This window comes from Rhineura floridana, chromosome 2 (genome assembly GCF_030035675.1).
Source record: "Rhineura floridana isolate rRhiFlo1 chromosome 2, rRhiFlo1.hap2, whole genome shotgun sequence".
In the NCBI taxonomy this organism is placed as follows: domain Eukaryota; kingdom Metazoa; phylum Chordata; class Lepidosauria; order Squamata; family Rhineuridae; genus Rhineura; species Rhineura floridana.
The window spans coordinates 231,485,328-231,510,170 of NC_084481.1; the positions used below are offsets into that span (position 1 = coordinate 231,485,328).

At 44.4% G+C, this 24,843-nt stretch overlaps 2 protein-coding genes across 6 annotated transcripts in view; one reads left to right on the forward strand and one right to left on the reverse strand.

The window, feature by feature from the left end:
* GMFB (glia maturation factor beta) overlaps positions 1–24,843 on the forward strand; it is a 510,168-nt gene that overhangs the window by 343,762 nt on the left and 141,563 nt on the right. The window lies entirely within an intron of this gene.
* The window catches only part of SAMD4A (sterile alpha motif domain containing 4A), a 188,955-nt gene that overhangs the window by 93,503 nt on the left and 70,609 nt on the right, over positions 1–24,843 (reverse strand). The gene's annotated exons all lie outside the window — the stretch shown is intronic.

Consider the following 24,843-nt stretch of genomic DNA (forward strand, 5'->3'; position numbering starts at 1 on the left):
CTGCCTCCGACTGTAGAAGCAAAGCACAGCCATCAGGGTTAGCAGCCACTGGTGGCCTTATCCTCCATGAATTTGTCTAATCCTCTTTTAAAGACAGCACAGTGGGGAGGACAGCCTGGCTGGGAGTCCAGAGTCTGTGAGTTCAAATCCCCGCTCGTGTCTCCTGGGTGTCAAGGGCCAGCTAAAGATCACCCCCACAGTGAGTGGCTCAGGGGTTACGTGCCCTGCCACCTGTGCAGCTGTGGGCAAGCTGCATAGTCCCAAGGAGCCCAGTTGCCCCCCAGCTGGCAGTTGCGGACAAGGAAGGGGCTGGCTTGGGCAGCTGTGGCAAGCTGAGCCAGCTGGGGAGGACTAGCCTCAGAGGGAGGCAATGGGAAACCCCCTCTGAATACCCCTTACCATGAAATCCCTATTCACAGGGTCGCCATAAGTCGGGATCGACTTGAAGGCAGCACATTTCCATTTTCAGTGACTCCTGCCTCCTGTAGGAGCACCTGCTTACCGTCTCTTACACTGAAGCCACACCCTCACAGCAGCTATTCTGTTATGGCATGCCCTCATGGCAACCATTTTGGAACTGGCGCTCACAGAACTCTCTCTCAAAATTCCAAATGGGACCTCTGGCCCTAAAACACTGACACCCCCCCAGAGGACACAACATTGCCACAGAAAGACCAATGGGCTGATTCTGCCACCCATAACCTGATGGCCTCCAAATGTTTTGGATTACAACCCCAGCCCAGAGGGCATCAGGTAGGGGGAGGCCGCTGCAAGGCAACTTCATCTGTTCATATATAACACGTTTGAAGTTTTCAGGGCACCATCATCCTGTCTTTAGACATCCCACTGCCTGGGATTCCACCTGTGCCCTACCATAGCTGAGCCATATCTGAGAAGGCCCTACTCAGAGACCTTGAACAGATCCTTGGAAGTTCGGACTAAAACCCGGAGTGGATTCCATTGCCCCACTGACATGGAGCCACTAGTCGCCACTGCTTGCAGCTTAACCTCCTTAATCACTGATGAGATTCCTCCAGCACCAAAATAATGCTACCGAATCTACTGTGGTGCTGCCCCTATATATAAACGCATCTGTCCAGGGAGCTGGGAAATGCCATGGGGTGGGGGGACAGGAAAGGAAACGCTAAAGCAACAAATTTGCTTTGCTCTGTTTTCAAAATAAGACACACAAACTATTTTAGTGCTCTTGACCAAATTAAAAAAAGATTAATTGTCACTTGCAGAAGCCTCGTGTGTGACCCTGTCATGTGACCAGGCCCCCCCTTCTGCAGCTTCCACATGTGACTGGCCACTTGATTTAAGCTTGAAACTGACTCTCTTGTGACCTGCAGTAGCACCACTCTAAAATTAGAGCACAGAGTTTCACTTGGCCTCTCTCCACCCTGCAAAGTGGGACATGGGCATTGAGGAGTTTTCTCTCCCCTCTTTTCCATGCTCATAATGCTCTCCTTTCACAAAGACATAGGAAGCTCCCTCATACCGAGTCAGACCATTGTGGTCCATCTAATTCAGAATGCAAGACAGATGCTCTATCATTGAGCTACAGCCCTTTCCCTCATGTTGCAAGGTCCAAATGTTTCTGCTTCAAGGGGTGATCTGGAGCAATGGCTTTCAAATGTCCAGCTTTCAGAGAACACTTCCCACATTTTTATTGGGGGTGGGTGGGTTTCTAGTTCACACTCCATGTAAAATCCTATTTGGTCCCTCCAGATGACCTGTTTACTGAACATTCATCCTGATTTGCTTGCAAAAAGCTGATGTGGAAGTTAGGTTGGACCCAGTCTTTAGTGAGCATTCGTTCTGATTTATTTGCGAGGCAGTTATAAAACTACGAGCATTCAGCCTGCATTCATCCTGATTTGCTCCTTGGGTGTTTAGTTAATCAGCCAGTCATCCGACACTTTTCAATGCATTTCCTTGTCATTCTCTAAACCACCCACCCACACACACCCATACCCACACACACACACACACACACACACACACACACAGAGGTTGTATTCAACTGAGTCCTATTCAGAGTAGACCCACTGAAATTAACAAACCTAAGTCAGGCATGTTTACCACTTTCAATGGGTCCACTCTGCGTAGGACTGCACCGAACACCACCCCAAATCAACAGTTTTTAAAAACAAAATATATGCACAACCAATATGCACAATCAAATTACATGTCTGGATAGGCTTGCTGAAACAAAACAGTTTTTAGCAGGTGTTGAAAACGGTAAAGCAAAGACACCGTCCTAGTATCAGTGGACGGGGAGCTCCAAAGAGTAGGTAATACTGTACTAAAGCACTGACTCCTTGCAAGTGTGGAACCAACCTTACGTGGCCCTTGTACAATAGAAGTGGCCAAGTGGGCACATACGGAGTAAGTTCAAGTAAAGTGGCCCCAATTTGTTGAGGGCCTCTTCTACCAATAGCAACGCCTTGAATTTGGCCCTGGTAACAAATTGGCAGCCCACGCAGGTCTCTGGTGCAATATGATGACATTAAGGAACCTCTGGGAAGCTTTTGAGAAACTCTAAGGTTTCCCAAGACACAGAAGTTCATATGCCCCCGGCACTGAAAGGGCATTACAGAAAGACTCACAGGATCAGCCCTCATGACCGGCAATACCAGGTTTTCGAAATTCTACCACTGCCAGGACAATAGAGTAGAACCTGAGTACCTGTTCCAGCAACCTGTTCCCTGTAGCAGCCCACCAGATGCCTCTGGGAAGCACAAGAGCCTTCCACAATTTCCCCCACTGTTTGTCCCTTGCTCCAAGCAACTGAGATGGACCGCCTTGGAATGTGGACATCCCATTTAGTTACAACGGCGCAGGGCTGTAGCTCGGTGGCAGAGCATCTGCCTTGGGTGCAGAAGGTCCCCGGTTCAATCCCCGATGTCTCCAGGGAGGGTTGGCAGAGACTCCCTGCCTGAAACCTTGGAGAGCTGCTGCCAGTCAGTGTAGACGATACTGAGCTGGATGGACTAATGGTCTAACTTAGTACAAGGCAGTTTCCTATGAACCTTGATAGAGCTCTCCTCCAGGAATTGATCTAAAACCCCACCCACTCCTTAAAGCTGTCTCAGTAGCTGTCACCACATCTTGTGGAAATTAATTCCGTACTTAACTTATTTATTGTTTACGGTATTTGTAGTCTGCACCCTTCATCCACGGATCCCAGGGTGGCACGCAATAACATTAAGGTCACAACTAATAACAATTTAAAACAAGATAAATCAAACAATACCTTAACATTATTAACGGTCACAAGTAAAACATAAGAACATAAGAAGAGCCTGCTGGATCAGGCCAGTGGCCCATCTAGTCCAGCATCCTGTTCTCACAGTGGCCAACCAGGTGCCTGGGGGAAGCCCACAAGCAGGACCCGAGTGCAAGAACACTCTCCCCTCCTGAGGCTTCCGGCAACTGGTTTACAGAAGCATGCTGCCTCTGACTAGGGTGGCACAGCACAGCCATCATGGCTAGTAGCCATTGATAGCCCTGTCCTCCGTCAATTTGTCTAATCTTCTTTTAAAGCCATCCAAGCTGGTGGCCATTACTGCGTCTTGTGGGAGCAAATGCCATAGTTTAACTATGCTAAAATAAAACATCACCACGGACTTCGTCTCAAGAGCCTGGGTTGAGAGAGGGATCTTTACCTGTCCTCTGAATGAAAATAATGGAATATAGGGGGGGGGAACTAGCGCAAGGGGATCTTCCCCCTCCTCCTCCCCGCATATACCCAGCATCGTTGCCCAAATCTGCTCCAAAGGGTTGAGAAACAGATTTAGGAGGCACGCAAGGGAAGGAGAGGAGGAGATTGCTCTGTTGCAAAAGCAAAAATCCTTGTGCTTGTGGAATGTTCATTTGAAGACACACCTGTGAGTTTGTGTGAAAACAACCAACCAGGAAAGTGTCTCCGGGTTAAAAGCACGAACAGAGTCAGGGGTGGGTAGAAGTGTTAACTCTCAGGGCGGGTGCCAGGAATGACAGGCCCTTGGGCACCAGCCTACCCTGGGCCTGTGGTGTTGTAGCCCAACCCCGCCATACAGGCAGCACAGGGCTAATAAGCCCGCTCGTATGTCCCACCTTCCTCTCCTGTCCCTGTGAATGATGTGTGCACTATGCACGCATGCCTGCCATCAACCAAAATGGTGAAGGGGGCATCAGCCCCTTAGGGAAGCCCCCGCTGCAATCTTGGTTGATGGCAGACATGCGTGCATAGTGCACACATCATTCACAGAGATGGGAGAGGAATGTGTGCTTACTGAAGCCCGCACTGACTGTATTGAGGGGGTGCCTGGGAGCTCCCTCTGTGATCCACAGCAGGATTGGGCACCAACGCTGCTGCGGATAGCAGAACGGGAGTGCTACCCTCCTACCTAAGGAGAGGCCCTTCAGGGGCCCCTCTGAGCCACAGGGGCCCTCAGTTAGAGCCTGACCTGGCTGCCCTCTGGTGCAGGCCCTGTTAACTCTACCAAGAATGCTTGGGGATTTTGTTCCGTCTGCATTTTACTGGACTTGATTCACCTTTCTTGAATGAATACGCAGATCAGAACATTGTTGCTTTTTTGTCTCCTGTTGAATTTCACGACAGAGTTCTTGCACCAGAAGAATGGTTTTTAAAACTACAAAAAATGCATACGAATATAGTGCAAATTCACTCATATATATTAGAAAAATTACAGGTAGTTATTATTATTTATTGTTATTATTTTAAATCTGTATGTTTGTTTTTAACGTTTTAATTGTTGTAAACAGCCCAGAGAGCTTCGGCTAAGGGGCGGTATACAAATGTAATAAAATAAATAAATAAATAGTCAGCCTTTCACCAGAAGGTCCAGGGGCGGGTCACAACAAGATAAAACAGACACTTCAGAACATAGCCCCCCAGGCTCCAATCCAACCATAGCCTTCATATGTAGGAGTCCAACCCTTACAAATCCATCTCCATTTGAAATACCAACTTTTCTGGAGAACCCCCCCCCACCTCACCCTGTTTATGGAAACAGGACAGAACAGACCAGTCTTTGCCAACCTGGTACTCTCCGGATGCTTTGGACTACGACTCCCTCTGATGGAGGGCACCAGTTTGGCAAAGCTTGGAACAGACCTCTGAACAAATGCATAAGGATTTGCCATAGCCTGATCCCTCCATCCCAAACTCTAACCTGGATTTGCCTTTGGTCCCTTACCCTAACCCTTGGGGCAGGAAGGGAAGGGGGAGGGAGACCACGCAAAGAGATACAACAGCAATGTGCAGAAGCACCATCATCACGGTCACAAAGAAAGAAAAAAGCCAGAACAAACAGAGCAGAGGGGAAACTATCAAACACAAATTCCAAGCAAGTGACACGAACAGCTGGACAAGCAACAATGACTCACACAGGCCAATAAAATGTGCCTGAATCTATTGCCATATGACGCAAAGCCATGATGACTTCCACATTCAAAGAAAGTAAGAAAGGGGGGGGGCAGAGAGAGCAGGGTGAAATCATCGCAGTTTGAGCCAGAATGGAAGGAAGGTCTGCCAAATGGGAGGCCACTGGCTAGGATCTCCATCTGCAAATGGAAATTTGAAAAGGGAGAGAGAGCGCACGCACCAGCCTCTTGGAAGGGAACGCTCAAGCAAGGGATAGGACATCCGAATTTTCTCCCCACCTCTCATCCCAGCTGCGTCGCTCCCTGCCCTACTTTAAAGAGTCAGACATCCTGCTACGGGCAAGGATGGGGCGGGGGGCTTGTGGCATGCTGGAGGCTGCTTGTTTTCATACCAGGGCAGAGGCAGCGATGGCCACCCACTCGGTGCCTTTAAAAGAGGCTTAAATTTGCTACCGGGCCAAGTTCAAGGTTCTAGTTTTGCTGTACAAAGCCCTATACAGTTTGGGACCAGGATACCTGAAAGACCGTCTTACCCCTTATATACCCAGTCGATCACTGCGCTCTGCAGGTGAGGGCCTCCTGCAGATACCATCTTATCAGGAGGTCCGTTCTGCACAACATAGGAAATGGACCTTTAGTGTGATGACACCTACCCTGTGGAATTCCCTCCCCTTAAATATTAGACAGGCACCATCTCTGTTATCTTTTTGGCGCCTTTTGAAGCCCTTCCTCTTTCAACAAGCCTTTTAAGTGGAGACCTTATCCCAGTCTGCGTCTGTGTTGGGACTGCTTTTTAATATGTTTTCAAACCTTTTTTTAAAAAAAAACCCAATGTTTTTAACCTTTTTTTAAAAGATGTCTTGGAAGCATTTTAAAAAATGTTTTTAAAGATGTTTTGTTCTAATGTACAGTCTGTTTTTATGATGTTTTAAAGTGTTGTTAGTGCTTTTGTTTGCTGCCCTGTGCTCCTGCTGGGAGGAAGGTTCCCAGGCTATGGTCTGAAGGCACATGAGACCAGCACCTTGCTGAAGCTAAGCAGGGTCAGGTGTGGTCAGTGCCTGGATGGGAGACTGCCTGGGAACCATATGTATGCTGCCTCGGGTTTCAATCATGAAAAGAAAGGCGGGGTAGAAATGTAACAAATAAATAAATCAAATAAATATAAATCAAATAATAAATAAATAAATAAATACATTGCAGTTAGGACAGTTGCCAGCTTTATTTGGGAACCAGTGAAGTCTAAGTCCAGTTTTCTCCACGAGAGGGAGCGACAGCCACCAAAACAAGACAGCTGGAGGGTATGGGGGGAGGGATAAGGCTATCAATGGCTACTAGCCACAATGCCTATGTTCTACCTCCACTGCCAGAGGCAGTATGCTTCTCTGAATACCAGTTGCTGGAAACTGCAGGAGTGGGGAGTGCTCTTGCGCTCGGGTCCTGCTTGCAGGCTTCCCAGTCTTGTTGGCCACTGTGCGAACAGGACGCTGGACTAGATGGGCCACTGGCCTGATCCAGCAGCCAGACTCTTCTGATGTTCTTGTCCTGCTCCTTCAGCCTTCACTTTGTGTCCAGATTGGTAGGGGTCGACAGCGGAAATACCTGCACACTCAGGGAGTTTAGCTGAAGGGCAAACCACACCTCAGATGGAATGGGATGTCTGTTCAAACCCCAACTGCTATGTCTTCTAGAGAAAAGCAGACTTGGGGAATGGTAGGGTAGCCCCCTTCCCCCACGGCTCGTCATTTTCCCATTCCAGCACCCACACCCCACCTCCCCTTTCTGTGGGATTTCTGAGGGGAAACGCGTGTCTGTAAGCCAATTTACTGGAGAAGCCTTGGGGAGGCCCCCCACGAGTTGCATCAGAAATGCAGCAGGCGAGAAAAGCGTGAAGCACCCCCCCCACTTCCACCCCCCACCGGGTCTTCTCCACTGAAAACCCCTCCCTCCTTAGGCTGCTTTTCCCAAGAGGCAGCCCGTGTGCATCTCAATACAAATTACAGCAGGAGCATCCCGGATAAATTACTGCAATGCATTGCACAGGGGGCTTTCCTTGAAGACGGTCCGGAAACCAGGGCTGTTGAGTCGGAGTCAGAAGCAATTTTGGGTGGAGTTGGAGTCGGTAGAAATGTACTGACTCCGACTTCAAAATAAAATTAATAATTTAAATTTTTTGTTTTAATGTATTTTAAGGACTTTTTATGATGTCTTAAAGTGTTTTTAGCGTTTCTGTTTGCTGCCCTGGGCTCCTGTTGGGAGGAAGGGCGGGATATAAATCAAATAATAAAAAATTAAAATTAAAATAATAAATAATATGCGTTTGCCATTTATGAAGGAGTCAGAGTCAGACAGTAGAAAAATAGAGGAGTCGGAGTCGAAGGTTTGATGTACCGACTCCACAGCCCTACTGGAAACTTACAGCTGGTGTAGAATGCCTCTGCCAGGTTGGTATCAGGTGCAGCCTGGGAGGGGGGGATCATGCAACACCCATTCTTAGTGCTCTGCACTCTCTGCCTGTGAGTTACCAGGCCCGATTCAAGGTCTTGTTATCAGCATGTAAAGCCCTCAAAGATCTGGGACCCAAGCAGTACCTCAAAGAATGCCTCTCCTTCTCACTTCCCACCACATGCTTTGAGGGAGACGAGGCATTTTCTGTAGTGGCCCCTGTGATGTTCCTATATTAATGTATATATGGTAAGTGTTGGTTGTTTAGAAGATACATGGTAAGTGGAGTGAAAGAGGGGGAGTGAATGGGCAGTAGAATGCGAGATGATTGGCTGAGTGTTTAAAATGGCTGAATGTATAAAAGGAAGAGTGAGAGTGGAATCTGGGGGGGAGAAGAGAACTGAGTGGGTTGTTTGGTGGGGTTTAGAGAGTTGTTTACCAGGAGGGAGGTGGAGTTCGGATTAGTATTGAGTAAAACCATATGCTTATGTGCCTTAAGAAGAAATCTTGTTAATCTTGTTAGCTTTGTTATCTTTAATAAATACTTAATTTGGTTTACCAAAGGTCTGATCCTTGGCTGGGGTTTCACAGACCAGAAGGGAGGGTAAGGTAATGACCAAGGCTGAAGGGGAACTGTAACAAATGGTGGCAGCGGTGAAGAGAATAACAATACCAGTATTCAGAGTCTCTGGGAATACTAGTATTGGGACGTTACTGGTGGTTGCCTAGCAGGGGGATCTGTTGAGATCTGTGCTAGAGCGGATAGGTAAACCATAAGAGAGTGCGGTCCGGACTGGTGGAGTCCCTGGTGGTGCCTAGAGACAGGCAGTAACCACGAGCAGGTAGGAACCTGACAGGGAGAGCCCGGGAAGGATGCCTCACAGCCCCCAATTCTAGAAAGCCCACCCTGGGAAAATATGGTTGGCCCCCAGAGTGAGTAGCTTTAAGAAACAAGTGAAGACTTGCAACAGTTGCTTCCAGACTGTTGCAATTTTCGGGCAGGATTCAATCACATTCCAGCAAATTCAGGTTGCGCAATTGAAGCTGATTGGGAGGTCTTGCGCAACAAACCCGCTCCCCCCCCCAAAAAAACAGACTTTCTGCATTTAGGAAAGTGCATGCGGAAATTCACCAGAAAGCGTGGGATGACTCTTCCTTTGATGCAACGTCATATAACCTCCCTGCAAACAAAACAGGATGGATACCAAGCACAGGCCATCTGGAAGAGCCATAAATGAGGCATGAGAAGGTAGGAACTATGCAGGCCAGAAATGCTGCATGGCTGAGCTGAACCACTATGGGTTGTAGTCAACATAGCGCTAACTAGTTCTGTCAGTGCAGAACCCCCCCTGCTTCACCCCCATGTGTCCCCTAAATCTGTTCAAGGTGTTTCCCCAACCCTCCAGAGATTTGGGGAGGCTGCAGAGCACGCAGGGGGAGGGGAGAGAAGAGGTGGGAAGTCTCGTTGGGCCAGCCCCTTCCAACTCTACTATTCTATGATTCTAGGGTTAGCAGAAACCAGTAACGAATGCTGTTGAAAGTTAAAGAGAAAACCTCAAAAGCAGAACTACATCTGAACTTCAAGAAGACTAAAGGAATGACAACAGAATATTTATGTAACTTTAAAGCTGACAATGAGGACATTGAACTTGTCAAGGATTATACCTCGGCAAAGTCATTAACCAAAATGGAGACAATAGTCAAGAAATCAGAAGAAGGTCACCTAGTGAGGTTCATGACTGAGTGGGGATTCGAGCCCAGGTCTCTCAGGTCCTAGTCTAACACTCTAACCATGTTGGCTATTCCTGGGTTAAACACCAAACACACATACCCATTTACACATAATTGTGTAGCATGATGCTGTTCCTCTTTGTCAACATTGCTCCTGTTATTCCTCATGCCCCTTTTAAAGAGAAGGGTTTATTTTTAGTGGATTAAATAGGCAGCTGCCTGGATCTCCTTTTGTTCCCAATCCTTAGCCATTAAAAATATGTCAGCCAGATGACCCAAGCTTCAGCAGGATGGACATTCTGCAAATATCACAGAATTCAGCTTTCCTTTTCACAAAAGCTGGGATATCTTGATGTAGAATGTCTTTACTTGATTTTTTTTGTTTATTAACAGGAGTGCACAAAAAACCCAACTGGCAATCTAATGCACTGCTTGTGTCCCAGTTACTGTAGGCAATTATTGTGATGAATCTCAAGACTCTGCCAACGACAACAGATGAAATCCTCAGCTAGTTTTAAATGCAAACACTTTAACAATTTCATATGACTATAGTTGATTTGCACCACCATAAAGAGTTGGTTTCAAAACCCAGGGCAAATAAATGTTCTCCTCATCGGGTGAAGACAGATGTGGTGTTCGTGGATCAGAGGGGCCAATTTGGAAGCGACCCTCATGACATTCGATCCAAACGTACTTCTCCACCTCTGACAAAAACAGGTCTGCAAAGAGCCATCTGTGCATGACACCAGTTGGCTAGTGCCTGGAACGTCATCAAGTTATCTCCCTCTCCAATCCTTAAAACAGATGTGCAACACCTAAAACGTGTTCTCACTCCTTTTATATATGTTGTTGTTATGTGCCTTCAGGTCGATTATGACTTATGGCGGCCCTATGAATCAGCGACCTCCAAGAGCATCTGTAGTGAACCACCCTGTTCAGATCTTGTAAGTTCAGGTCTGTGGCTTCCTTTATGGAATCAATCCATCTCTTGTTTGGCCTTCCTCTTTTTCTACTCCCTTCTGTTTTTCCCAGCATGATTGTCTTTTCTAGGGAATCCTGTCTTCTCATTATGTGTCCAAAGAATGATAACCTCAGTTTCATCATTTTAGCTTCTAGTGACAGTTCTGGTTTAATTTGTTCTAACACCCGATTATTTGTCTTTTTCGCAGTCCATGGTATCCGCACAGCCCTCCTCCATCACCACATTTCAAATGAGTTGATTTTTCTCTTCTCCGCTTTTTTCACTGTCCAACTTTCACATCCATACATAGAGATCAGGAATACCATGGTCTGAATGATCCTGACTTTAGTGTTCAGTGATATATTATTTATATATAATAAGTAAAAAGAATGCATACGAGGAACATACAAAGAAGTTAACATTTATAAATGGTGCTTAAAACAAAAAAGATGCGAGTGCGGAGTCCACCCGACTTACAGGAGGAGGTGCAATGCTCACATGCATAAGCAATGGCGAGCACCTCAAGGGGCTCTTTGGATTGCAACCTACGTTCCAAGAAACAGAAGAGGTCTGATGATTATTGTTTTAAAGAATGAAGTGAAGCCAGTGTGGCACCTGGACAAAGTCACCAATCCAAAGCTGAACTTGGATTTCAAACCTCTTTGGAAGGGTCACAGCTCAGTGCCAGAACACTTGCTTTGCATGCAGAAGGTCTCAGGTTCAATCCCCAGCAACTCCAGGAAAGGCTAGAAAAGACTCCCTGTCTGAAGCCCTGGGGAGCTGCTGCCAGTCAGTGCAGACAATACTAAGTGATGGTCCGACTCAGTATATGGCAGCTTCCTCTGTTCCTAAAGCAGCTACTGTTTACATGCAAAGAGAACGACCGAAGGTTGGCATCTGAGCTGTATTTAGCTCAACTGGCCTGGAAATGTGGAAGGAGCTTTCCAACATTCTGTTCTTGGATTTGAAAAGTGCAGACGGCCTGCGTAAGACACAGAAGCTGAGCTATAACTGTTGCCCGCACAGCAATCACCCCTCCTGCATCTCTGGAGTTGGCCTTCCCTAGCCCTTATAAATGCAAAGCAGGTGTTCTACCTAACGATGGCGGAGAGATTTGATTCAGTTTGCACTTAAAAGAGAACCTCCCTAGTTTGCACTTTCCGAAACAATATCAGAAAGGAAGCACAGCAGCCATCCTTCAAAATTTGCACTTTTCCCAAATTTTCTCCAGCCCAGTAATATGGACAAATATGCATAAAGTGTGCGTAGAAATGCATATTTTATTGAAAATAACACACAAAAATGCAACATACTAGGGGAAACTATTTTACAAAAATGTGTATATCAGGTAAAACTGCATACAAATGTGTATATTAGGAGAAAATTAGAAGCTGATAGAAACAGAAACTGACAGATCCCCTGGCTCTACCTGTGTGGTAAGAGCACACAGTCCCCATGCAGATAATGCATCGGACACCACATGCATATATCAATAGCAGCTAGATGTGCATTTATGCCACTGTCTGGGCACGTGGGGTGGGAAATGATGTATATCTTGGAAGCGAAATATTAGATCCTTGGCTGAGTTGGCTTTAGAACCTGTAGTTCCCCTCATGTCTCCAGTAGTATGAACAACCTACACCTCACACCATTTGCCATTTAAGAGAGAGACTTGGCACTCTCTTCACCCACTGAATGATCACTTTTCATTACATGGCAGAGTCACCTGGCAAAACATCTAAAAATTGTGCAGCAGACAGGCGAAACCCAGCATTGACTCTTTGAACCTCAGGCGTTAGGAGTTGAATATAAAAATAGCTGTGTGATGCATGCGAAGGTTTCTAAGCTCGGCGTCATAATGATGGAATGTACAGGGCTTCTTGGCAATTCTCAGGCTACACTCCTTTCTTTATTTCCCCTTTACAGAGCATTTAAGGTTGTCTTTTTTGGGGGGGGAGAGATGCAAGTTTGAAGGAAGGTGCAAGGCGCCCATTTGCTACGTATTTGTTTTTTCAAAGGGTATCTACCCAGTTTCCTCCAAGGACATCAAGGTAGGTTTCCATTGTGTGTGTGTGAATAGTGTTTTATTGAGATTTCTAGTAAATGTAACAACAAACAAGTAAAACAATTAAAGTACAATAAACATGTCACTCTATATAAAACAGAGAGTACATTCAGCAACATAAGCTTTAAATATAGAGAGAATACCAGAAAGCAGAAAAATATAATTAAAAAGCATGGTACACATCCCACCAAAAAGAAGCTAATGATGAGGGCAGCCTTGCTTCTGCCACATCTTCGACAGCATAACATATAAAAGGATACCATATTGGAGTAAATTTATCAGAGGATGACTCCCCCCAAGCTTTTTTCCGCTCTTGAGTTAATTTTTCATCTAGTGCAAGTGGCCAAACTCTGGTAAACCAACTTTTTATCGATAAATGTTCTGCCTCCTTCCAATTTTTGGCTATTTCAAGCCTCGTTGCTAGTAGGAATCTGGATAGGAGAGACGTCTTGAATTTTAGGAACAATGGAACCCCCTTTAAGGGCAAGAAGTGCCAAGGAGGATCCGGAATAATTGCAGATTTAAGAACTCTAAGGCAATTTGAAAAACACCACTCCAGAATTGTCTCATTTTATTAGTCCCACCATAAATGTAGGAAAGAGCCGGGGATAGGGCATCCCCTCCAGCACAGAGGGGAGAGAGAGGAGGGATGTTCCCATTGTTATTCTCCCAACAACCCTGTGAAGTAGGCAATGTGAGATTACGCAAGAATAAAAGCCCTGCCAGATCAGACCGAAGGCTTATTTAGTACAGCATCCTGTCCCCTACAGCAGCCAACCAGATGCCTATCGGTAGCCCCTAAGCAGAATATGAGGGTAGTAGCTCTCTCCCACTGTGGTTCCCCAGCAACTGGCCTTCGGTTGTTGTTGTTATGTGCCTTCAAGTCAATTACAACTTATGGCGACCCTATGAATCAGCGACTTCCAAGAGCATCTGTCATGAACCACCCTGTTCAGGTCTTGTAAGTTCAGGTCTGTGGCTCCCTTTATGGAATCAATCAATCTCTTGTTTGGCCTTCCTCTTTTTCTACTCCCTTCTGTTTTCCCCAGCATTATTATCTTTTCTAGTGAATCCTGTCTTCTTATTATGTGCCCAAAGTATGATAAACTCAGTTTCATCATTTTAGCTTCTAGTGATAGTTCTGGTTTAATTTGTTCTTGTTGTTGTTATGTGCCTTCAAGTCGATTACGACTTATGGCAACCTTATGAATCAGCGACCTCCAAGAGCATCTGTAGTGAACCACCCTGTTAAGATATTGTAAGTTCAGGTCTGCGGCTTCCTTTATGGAGTCAATCCATCTCTTGTTTGGCCTTCCTCTTTTTCTACTCCCTTTGTATAAAAGTATGCACGGCCTAGAGAAAGCGGATACAGAAAAGCTTTTCTCCCTCTCTCATAACACTAGAACTCGTGGACATCCAATGAACATGAACGTTGGAAGGTCAGACAGACAAAAGGAAGGACTTCCTCACACTGTGCATAGTTAAACTATGGAATTCGCTCCCATGGGAGGTGGTGATGGCCCCCAATTTGGATGACTTTAAAAGAGCCACTGGACAAATACTTGCAGGATTTTAAGCTATCAATAGCTTCTAGCACTGGTGTCTGTGTTGGAAGCTCTCAGTTGCTGGGAATCACAAGTGGGCAGAGGACTTTTGCGCTCTGTCCTGCTTCTGGGGTTCCCAGAAGAGGCATCTGGTTGGCCACTGTGTGGTCAGGATGCTGGACTAGATGAGCTGTTGGATTGATTCAGCGGTCAGGCTTCTCCTTATGTTCTTATGTACTTGTACAAACTCCAACACGCAGGGGCCATCTTATCAGAAGGTCTGTTCGACAAGACATCAGAATCGAGCCTTTAGCGTGATCGCACCCACCCTTTGGATCTCCCTCCGGGTATTTATGAGACAGTCGCCATTTCTACTGTCTTTCAGGCACTGGTTGATGATTTTTGTCTTTCAACAAGCCTTCTAAGTAATTCCTGTTGGTATTTGAAATTGATTTTATATACATAATTGTTGTTGTTTTTAATTGTTATATATGTAATTCTTTTTAGTTTTTGCTTTAAATTTTTTTAAAAGAAATTGTTATTAACGGCTTTGCTGTATAATAGTTTTTTTATTGCATTGTAAATCACCTCGAGATGCCTCGTAGGAAACGATTTATAAATGAAACAAAAAATAATAAACATTGGAGACAGTTTGCAGCCATCATCACTAGTGGCCTCTGACAGATTTATTTGTTTACCCTCCATGATTAGGGATTCAAGAAGGCGTCGTTTTCTGTTCTGCTCTGCATTCGTCGCATGCACCACCATTTCTGTTCCACTCCAGTTTTTCTTCCACCCAAAAAATACTTTATTCATCTCGCTGTCTGCTATAATGCTATTACAGAGCCAGTGTGGTATAGTGGTTAAGAGTGTCAGACTTGAACGTGGAAGACCAGGGTTCAAATCCCTACTCAGCCGTGAAGCTTGCTGGGTGATGTTGGGCCAGTCACTGCCTCTCAGTCTACCTAACAGGGTTAACATAAGAACATAAGAAGACCTGGCTGGATCAGGCCAGTGGTCCATCTAGTCCAACATCGTATTCTCACAGTGACCAACCAGATGCCTCTTCTGGGAAGCTTGCAAGTCGGGCCTGAGAGCAAGAGCACTCTTCCCTCCTGCGGCTACTGGCAACTGGTTTTCAGAAGCATACTGCATCTGACCGTGGAGGCAGAGCACAGCCATCATGGCTAGTAGCCATTGATAGCCTTCTTCTCCATGAATTTGTCCAATCCTCCCTTAAAGCCATCCAAGTTGGTGGCCATCACTGTCTCTTGAGGCAGTGAATTCCATACTGTAATGATGTGCTGCGTGATAAAATTGGGAGGGGGGAGAACCAGGTTTGGATGCCACCTTGAAGGAAAGGTGGGATATAAATGTAATAATAAATAAATAAATAAATAATTTATTATGGAATTAATTCCATACATTACATCGTCATGACGCTGTTCCGCCCAGTCACTTCAATGCAAAGGAAAGGCAATGCAAATAGGGGAAAATTGTAATCATTTGTGGATAGAAAGCAACAACAAAGAATCATAGAATAGTCGAGCTGGAAGGGGCCTATAAGGCCATCAAGTCCAACCCCCTGCGCAATGCAGGAATCCCAATCAAAGCATACCTAACAGGTGGCTGTCCAGCTGCCTCTTGAATGCCTCTAGTGTCGGAGAGCCCACTACCTCTCTAGGTAATTGGTTCCACAACAGTGTATGCCGACTATATTCACTGGATTGATTTCCATTCTGGACATGGGATGGATGAGCGAACACTGGCAATTTCAGCTCCTGTTTCTGTTTTCACTGGAATTCTCTGAGAACCCTCTCCACGATATTACAGTTTCCCCTCATTTCACAAGCAAGTTTGAGCAGCAAATGCATGCTGCATTGGCCCAGGGTTTCAAAAGGTTTCTTAATTAAACCATAAAGACTTGCCTTGAGGTCAGGACTGGGGAACCTGTGGTCTCCCAGATGTTGTTGTACTCTCATCAGCCCTGGCCAAGATGTCCAATGGTCAGTGATGATGTGAGCTGTAGTCCAGCAACCACTGGAGGGCTGCAGATTCTCCATTCTCGCTTCAGATGAATGGCCATTTGCCAATGTAATACAATCAAAGAATGCGAAAGAACAGGAATAGTTCTAGAGAAGTCCAGTTTCTGAAGGATTCTGTCGCAAACTTCACGTTGTTTAAAATAAATTGCTAGCTAGCTGGACAAATTTTGGAGTTAATCTGCAGGGCACGTTTCACGGGGCTAAAAGAACAAAGCAGGCTTTTTGGTGTCTCAACTCTGGTGTTTTATTCCCAAGACACAGTTTTTCCCCCCTGACTTAAAAGCAGTCAATAGAAATATAATTTAGACACATTGCTATTAAGAGGATGTAGCAAGAGTTTTATTTTTTGCCTTCTTCTTGAATAAACGTTACAGAACCATCTATCTGACGAGGGTGTCTGGAGACGTCTGTGTAAGGCAGCTGTTTTTGGAATATGACTTATTCTCAGGTGATTAATGAATGACTTTCCATCAGTAGCTGAGCAGATACAATCTGTTTCACAGCTACACTTACTGACATGTTTTTCTACAAATTTTCAGGTCTCCGAAGAGAATGCAGCAGCCTTCGGGTTTTAAACTGTTCTCAGCTATTCTCCTCCTCTTGTCTTTTTCTTTTTCACCACAGAGAAGAAAAACTCATTTCTCTCTCTAGATTTCTCTCCAACAGTTAATCTTGTTCTGTTAAGCAATTAGCTTTTGTCACAGTGGCGGCTGGTGGCTCCATGTCAGTGGGACACTGAAATCCGCTCCGAGTTTTAATCTGGATTTTCAAGGAGCTGTCCAAGGGAGGGGAACTGGGATTTTAAATCAACTGAACTGTGTATCAGGTGGAAGATGGTACAGACTAGCTTTCTGTCGCCCCGGAGGGTAGGACTAGAGGTAGTGGGTGATAATTGCAAGGAAGCAGATTTCAGTTAAACAGGAGGAGAAACTTCTGTAAAAGCAGTTAAGACCAGGAGTAGGGGAATTTTTTTCAGTCTAAGGCATTCATAGAATCATAGAATAGTAGAGTTGGAAGGGGCCTATAAGGCCATCAAGTCCAACCCCCTGCTCAATGCAGGAATCCAAATCAAAGCATTCCTGACAGATGGCTGTCCAGCTGCCTCTTGAAGGCCTCCAGTGTCAGAGAACCCACTACCTCTCTAGGTAATTGATTCCATTGTCGTATGGCTCTAACAGTTAGGAAGTTTTTCCTTTTTTTTTTTTTACAATAATTTTTATTCAAATTTTCATAAAACATACAAGACAAAAAACAAAACAAAACAAAAATGATTAAACAAAAAAATAAAATGTTGACTTCCCATTTGTCGCAGACCAAATCAGTTATAGGTCTACAATATATAACAATCCTGTCTCTTAAATTATATTATAAAATCACTTTCCTCCAGTAGTTATCTTAATTAATCATCAAATCTCATAAACATTACTTTATTCTTTCCACAAAAAGTCAAAGAGAGGTTTCAATTCTTTAAGAAATATATCTATCAATTTTTCTCCAAATAAACATGTCGATTAATCCATCTCGTTAATAATAATAATAATCTTATTGTCATAACCATAGTCCAAATAAACATATCGATTAATCCATCTCATCAAAATCTGTTAGGTCCAATAATTTCAATAGCCATTATTCCATTATCCCTATTAGTTCCATCTTCCATCTTCAATAGTCCTGTTAAGTCCAGTAATTTCAGTGTCCAATCTTCCATTATCAGTATTCCATAATAATCTTGCTGTCATAGCCATAGTCATATAATAAGAGTCTGATGGGAATTTCTTCTATCCCAAATATTTTCTTGCCATCGATTCTGAATAAGTTGCTGAAATATTGTTGTAAAGTCATATCTCTGTTCTTCTTTTTTACAAAATGCACTGGCTCATCTCTTGAGAGTTTTTCCATTGTCACATGGCTGCAGTTAATTCCATAGATTTTCTCTATATCAAGCTCCATCACGTCATTCCAGTCCAGAAGATTATCCAAGCCATTGATAACTTTATCTCTAATATCTTCATTAATTTCTTCAGAGATAACGTTAAATTCCAAACAGTAGATTTTATTTCTAATATCCATAAACTCCAGATCTTTTTCCAATTCCACATTTGTTCCAATCTCCAGGGCTTGTATCTTCCCTTTATTTTTTCTTTTCTCATCTCTGATCTCATTCTCCTCTCTCACAGGATCCCCTATTTCTTTAAGCTCCTGCGTCATTTTGCTCAGTTCAATTTTCAGCTCCTTACTGCCCTGTCGCAGGGTTTGTTTCGTTATCTCAATCTCATCCATTATTTTCTGAAACATAATTACTTCCAGATTCTCAGCCACTTTCTTGATTGCCATTTTTAAAACCATGAAAACAAAACAAAAATAAAGAAGAACCACTTCTTATTTCAGCAACAATTGGGTTAATATTCCAGGCTTGATGACATCACAGTATAAACAGAGCAGCCTGCCTTATCTCTCTATGTTCAAGAATACAAAACAAATTTAGTTCCCAGCATCAAAACAGTTAGTGGCGTCGTGAAGAAGCAGATTCGTCAAAATAAAATAGACCAAAAAGAGAATAGTCCCAGACAATATAATGTTCCTCGGAATAGAAATCCCTCTTCTGTTTATATCTTTAGAATGCACTTCCAGGACAGCTTTTTGCAATAGAAACAGAGATAAGCTGTTAATTTTGTGAATAACAGAGAAGAGTTATAGCTCACCCAGAAGTTCTTTAAAGCTGATTCATTTGACAAATCTCTTTTTGCTGCAACAATTTAAACCAAGTAAAAAAAATAATAGAAAGAAGGGTGCTTGCCTGTTAGTCCGTTTTCTCTTTGAAGAAAAGATAAACGTATCGCATTAATCAGATAGAGCTTGTTCGGAAGTCCGTCCGGCATTGCTGGCTGGACCTTTTCTCATAAATTAATGAAATCCAGTCCTCCCAACAAAAACAGGCTTTTGAGGTTGATCTCTACATTTCTCCCTGCCCGGGAGAAATTTCATCAGTAAAAAAAAAATGTTCTGACTGACTTATATCTGAATAAGCTTCTTTTGAGGCGGGAGCCCGTCTCAAAAGCAGGCACAAGCGAAGTCACCCTTCCCGGAAGTCCCAGTTAGGAAGTTTTTCCTGATGTCCAGTTGAAAACTGGCTCCCTCCAACTTGAGCCCATTATTCCGTGTCCTGCACTCTGGGACGATCGACAAGAGATCCTGGTCCATATCTGTGTGACAACCTTTCATGTACTTGAAGAGTGCTATCAGTCCCCTGATCATCCTTGTTGCCCTCCTCTGAACCTGTTCCAGTTTGTCTGCATCCTTCTTGAAGTGCTGAGTCCAGAACTGGATGCAGTATTCAAGATGAGGCCTAACCAGTGCTGAATAGAGGGGAACTAATACTTCGCACGATTTGGAAATTATACTGTTAATGCAGCCTAATATAGCATTTGCCTTTTTTGCAGCCACATCACACTCACACTGTTGGCTCATATTAGCTTGTGATCAGTGACAATTTCAAGATCCTTCTCACATGTCGTATTGCTGAGCCAAGTATCCCCCATCTTATAACTGTGCATTTGGTTTCTTTTTCCTAAGTGTAGAACTTTCCATTTATCCCTGTTGAATTTCATTCTGTTGTTTTCAGCCCAATGCTCCAGCCTATCAAGGTCCCTTTGAATTTTGTTTCTGTCTTTCATGGTATTAGCTGTGCCCCCCAATTTTGTATCATCTGCAAATTTGATAAGCATGCTCTGTACCTCCTCATCCATGTCGTTAATAAAAATGTTGAAGAGCACTGGGCCCAGGACTGAGCCCTGTGGCACCCCACTCGTTACTTCCACCCAGTTTGAGAAGGAACCATTGATAAGCACTCTTTGAGTACGATTCTGAAGCCAACTGTTGATCCACTTGATAGTTGTTCCATCCAGCCCACATTTAGCTAGCTTGCTAATCAGAATATCATGGGGCACTTTGCCAAAAGCTTTGCTGAAGTCGAGATATATTATGTCCACAGCATTCCCACAGTCTACAAGGGAGGTTACCTAATCAAAACACTGTCATGGCCCCGTCAGAGGACTCCTCAGATGAGGACGACTCGGGAGTAACAGCAGCAGACCCAGGAGCAGCAGGAGACACGGAGGAGCCTCCTGAGAATCCAGCTCCTTCTGCCCCTCAGCTGCAGAGCACCCCAGGGACAGCAGAGGCCCTGCAGCCAGACACAGACAGTGAACAGGATACTCCCCCCTCACCTGCAGAACGTAGACAGCAGAAGGTCAGGCAGAAGAGAGGCAGGCCTGTCTCCTTAAGGCCCAAACGCTGAGGGCTCACACCTGCTGTCCATCCTGCTCTTTATAAGGCACACCTTGGCTGCAGCTTGTTGCTGACTGCAATGTCAGGCGTGGCTTTGTGTAGACCTAGTTTCCCTGCAGCATCTCTTTGACTGACCTCCTTGGCAATTGATCCCGGACCTCCACTGACCTCGCTTCTGGACCTCTGACTTGGCAAGTACGCTTCGGATAGGCCTGGCAGATTTACAACCCGACTGCTGGCTAAGGACTTTCCTTCCCTGCCAAAGACCCAGGAATTTCCAGCCCCCCGACACTGCTGATGCAGTGTAGAGCTGACAAACACGAGATAAGATTAGTTTGGCAGGATTTGTTCTTCATAAATCCATTTTGGCTCCTAGTAATCACTGCATTGTTTTCAAGGTGTTTGAAAACAAGATGCATCTTCCGGGGCGACATACCAGTGGTGGGCTAGGCCAGAGGTTAAAGTGGGTGAAGGAATATATGTGAAGTTCAGCTTTGTATAGTAGGCTAGTTTCTACACACATTCGTACACCCATCTCAATCCAAGCAAGCATCCATTCCAGCCAGCAAAACACTCCAGGGTCATGCAAGGGGGGGGCTGGTAACCCCAGGAGGGGGCATGGCCTGAAGGGGAGTCCTAAGGGCCAGACAATGTTGTGGATACTTATTTGTTAGACTTGTTAAGTCACTTGTCACCCAAAGGTCTCCAAGCAACTTACAATGCATTAAAACATAAATATTAATGTATAATGCCATAAAAACTGAACAGCCACAGGACGCCTTGGCAGCACATGAAAAACAAAGCAACGTCATCTCAGTCTATCAAATGCCGGGGGAGAAAAGAGAAATCTTTACCTGGCACTGAAAATATGTCAATAAAGGAACCAGGCGGAGAGCCACAACTGAAAAGGCCCTCTCCTTGTCAGCACCCTCTGCGCCCCCCTCAGAGGGATGGCTTCCTTCAATGGAACAGATTTTGAGGTTCGGGGGGGGGGCTCAGGAGAGAAGAGGGGAAAGTTCCATTGCACAAGGAGAAGTCCTTTGTGTGATTGGAATGGCAGCATTGGATGCAACCCAATGTTTGAGATTCAAGGCATCCACATATCCTTGGCTTGGGGGGAGGAAAATTTCCAGGAAAGCAAATGGGCTGTTTAACCGATAATGGCTGCAAAACAGTTTACAGCCAACTGGAAGGAAAACTAAAACAGTTTTAAAAGACTCTTGTATCTCATTTCAGCAGAGCTTGCCCAGAAGAAAACTCCGTAAGATTGTATTTTTGGTTAGAGGAGGATGGATATGGACCTAATGAACATATAATTCTGGTCTCTGGGTGCTGCCTGCTTGGCACTGACCCATGACAGGGCCTTCTCAGTGGCGGATCCCCATTTGTGGAATGCCTTACCTGGTGAGGTGTACCTGTCGTGCTCATTATTAACATTCGGGAGTAATTTAAAAGCATTCCTGTTCACCTAGGCATTTGATGGCTGAAAGATACTGTCCCTGGCAACCTTCCAATTATTCGCTGCAAGGGTATGTGACAGTTTTTAAAAAGTTTTTAATGTGTTAAAATGTTTTTACATGATAATTGTTTTTAGATATTTTAAATAGGTTTTTATTTTATTTTTGATTGTATTATTTTACTGCTTTGGTGTCTGCCACTTTGGGAGGTAGGGCAGGTTAGAAATGTAAATAATAACAATAAGCAATAGTAGCAATAATGATAATGTATCCACATTGCATTAAATATTAACTGAAAGTGGTACTGAATGATATTGACTCTTTTTGGCAGTAGAATGGTATATTTTCAAAAATGGCTTATTAAAGAGAAAAGGTATGTTGCATCCCTTTAAGGAGCAGCCTCCAGCACTGAAGTTGTTTTAAATAAGTGTGAGCAACACAATTCCTAAGAATGGTTATCTAGTAAAGAAGGCCACAACCCTCTTGAGTAGATTTGGGGGGGGGGAGTACAGACACACACTAGATATAGCAAACATATGACTGCGTTTCTAAAAATACATTTGCGGTCTCACCAAGAGCCAGGAATAAACCGGAGCACACACCGGCTCCTTTGTAACAGTGCCGCTCTGTTTTAATCACTTCAAACTTCACTAGTGCCTACGACTCTCTAAAGGAAGCCTACAACAACTACACCATTTGTGGCAGCGAAGCCTCTTAAACTAACTGGCTGAACTGGGGTAATGACAGGGAAGGTTCACAAATCCCCCAACTAGAAAACACAGCTGTTAGAATATTTGCAGGCCAGCTTCTGTGAGAGACGGGAAAGTTGTCAGTTTGGCTGGAACTAAAACCTTACAGGGGGCAAATTGCAACCATGCTTTTGGGGACCTAAACTAACCCAGCATATTTCATTCATTCTTGCTGGAGGAGTGTGATTAGGTTCATAAGTAAAATGTTTAAAGCAACCTTCCCCAACCTGGTGCCCTTCAGATGGACTACAATTCCTATCAGCCCCAGCCAACATAGCTGCGCTAGGTAGGGCTGATGGGAGTTGTGGTCCAAACCTGCAGGGCACCATCTTAAGCATGGGAAAAGCAGATTATAAGTATTTTTAAAAATTAATAATTACTTGGAGAAAATGCACCTTGTGTTCCATTTATTTGCGTTTAGCCAGAGGCCATTGCAAAATACAACAAGATAAACAGTTAAAACATCAAACTAATTAAAATAGACCAAGATGCTATAATAAAACGTTACGGGATTTTATGATTTTGAACATAAGTCACACATAAGCTGCCCTACATGGAGTCAGAGCAGTGGTTCATCTAGCTCAGTACTGTCTACTCTGACTGGCAGTGGCTCTCCAGGGTTTCAGACTGTTGGGTGAGATCTCTGCAGAGGTAAGAATAGTCTCTAACCTTTATTTAAAGCTTACAGAAAAGTGATTAATATGACAAGTACCACCAAAGGGAGCTGTTAATTGAAGCCTTCCAACCCCTCAACACTACCAACATAACAGAAGAGCCCGGATCAGGCCAGTGGCCCACCTAGTCCAGCATCCTGTTCTCAGTGGCCAACCAGATGCCCCAATGGGAAGCCTGCTAAATAAGATGAAACTAGGAAACTGAAATGAACTGATTATGCTTGGGTGAGCTTTGAGTCTTACCATGAGATGTAAACCGAAATTCTGGGAGTTCATAGGCAGGCTGTGTTTGTCAGAATACAGGTGGTAAGGACATTTCCCAGAATTTCTGTTAGTAAGAGGAACAGCAGCTGGAGATATAATTATTCTTGATATTATGGGATTCATTATGTAATTTTATTTTTTTATAAAGTGTTTTAAATTTCATATTGTATACAGTGTTCTGTATTGGTATGTTCATTTTGTGTTTTAAGACGCTTTGAGTATTATTGTAAAAGAAATGCGGGGTATACATATTAAATCTAATCTAATCTAGTTATTATTTTTATTTCATTTGCAGATTTATAAACTGCTTCACAGCCAAACTTTATTGATGTGGTGTACAGGTTGACAATGAAAATCAACCAATTTCCCAAATGACGGGAGGGTAGAAATCTGGTTCATGGATGACATCCCATAATATGGCATCGGTAATACCACCAACTGAGCAGCATAGTGGCAGTCCAGTTGAGTGCATGCCACTGGCCCAGAACCAGTGACAAAGTCATGCAGCAGAAGCTCATCATGACCAGCTTGTCGTGGATAAATCAGTGGTCAGGTCCAGATTCTTTGTGGGGGGGAGGGAGGGGTCTACAACCCACCAAAGAGGAAAGAAGCAGCTGAATGCAATCATACTTACTGCACTTTTTTTTCTTATAAAGTCTAAAAATAAGAGCAAGATTTCAAAGGTTAACAGGATCATGGTCTGATTTAAAAAATTAAAACGGGAGAGAGAATCACTGCATTCGTAACAGGCTAAAAATGGTTCTAAAGCTCTCTTGCTCAGAAAGAATATAATTAAGAGTGTATTTTTAAAAAATCACATTCTCTCCCTCCACCCCCAAGGTCCACATCCCAGCGCCCGCGGCCACTTATTCCCTTCCACCTCACAGGAGTGGAATGTGTTGGCACGCCGCAAGCCAGCTTGAAGAATGCAGCGTTTCCGTAGTGTAGCGCTTCAGAGGATCCCAAATGACAGCGGTTAGCTGCATTCTTTTGCTTCGAGATCACCAATCCCCATTTAGAAAAGCAGGACAGTGGAAAGCAAGGATGGAGGGAGCGGGGGCGGAGAGAGGAGGCAAGCAGGCGAGGATTTCTCTTTTTAACTCCTTGAAACACCACACTGCAAAAACAACAAGGACAGGTGTAACTGAGAGGGGAGAGGTGGGACCAAACAGGATAGTGATCCTCCAAAAAACCAGCTGCTTTCCAGAGAGAATCCTAACACCTCCTAAC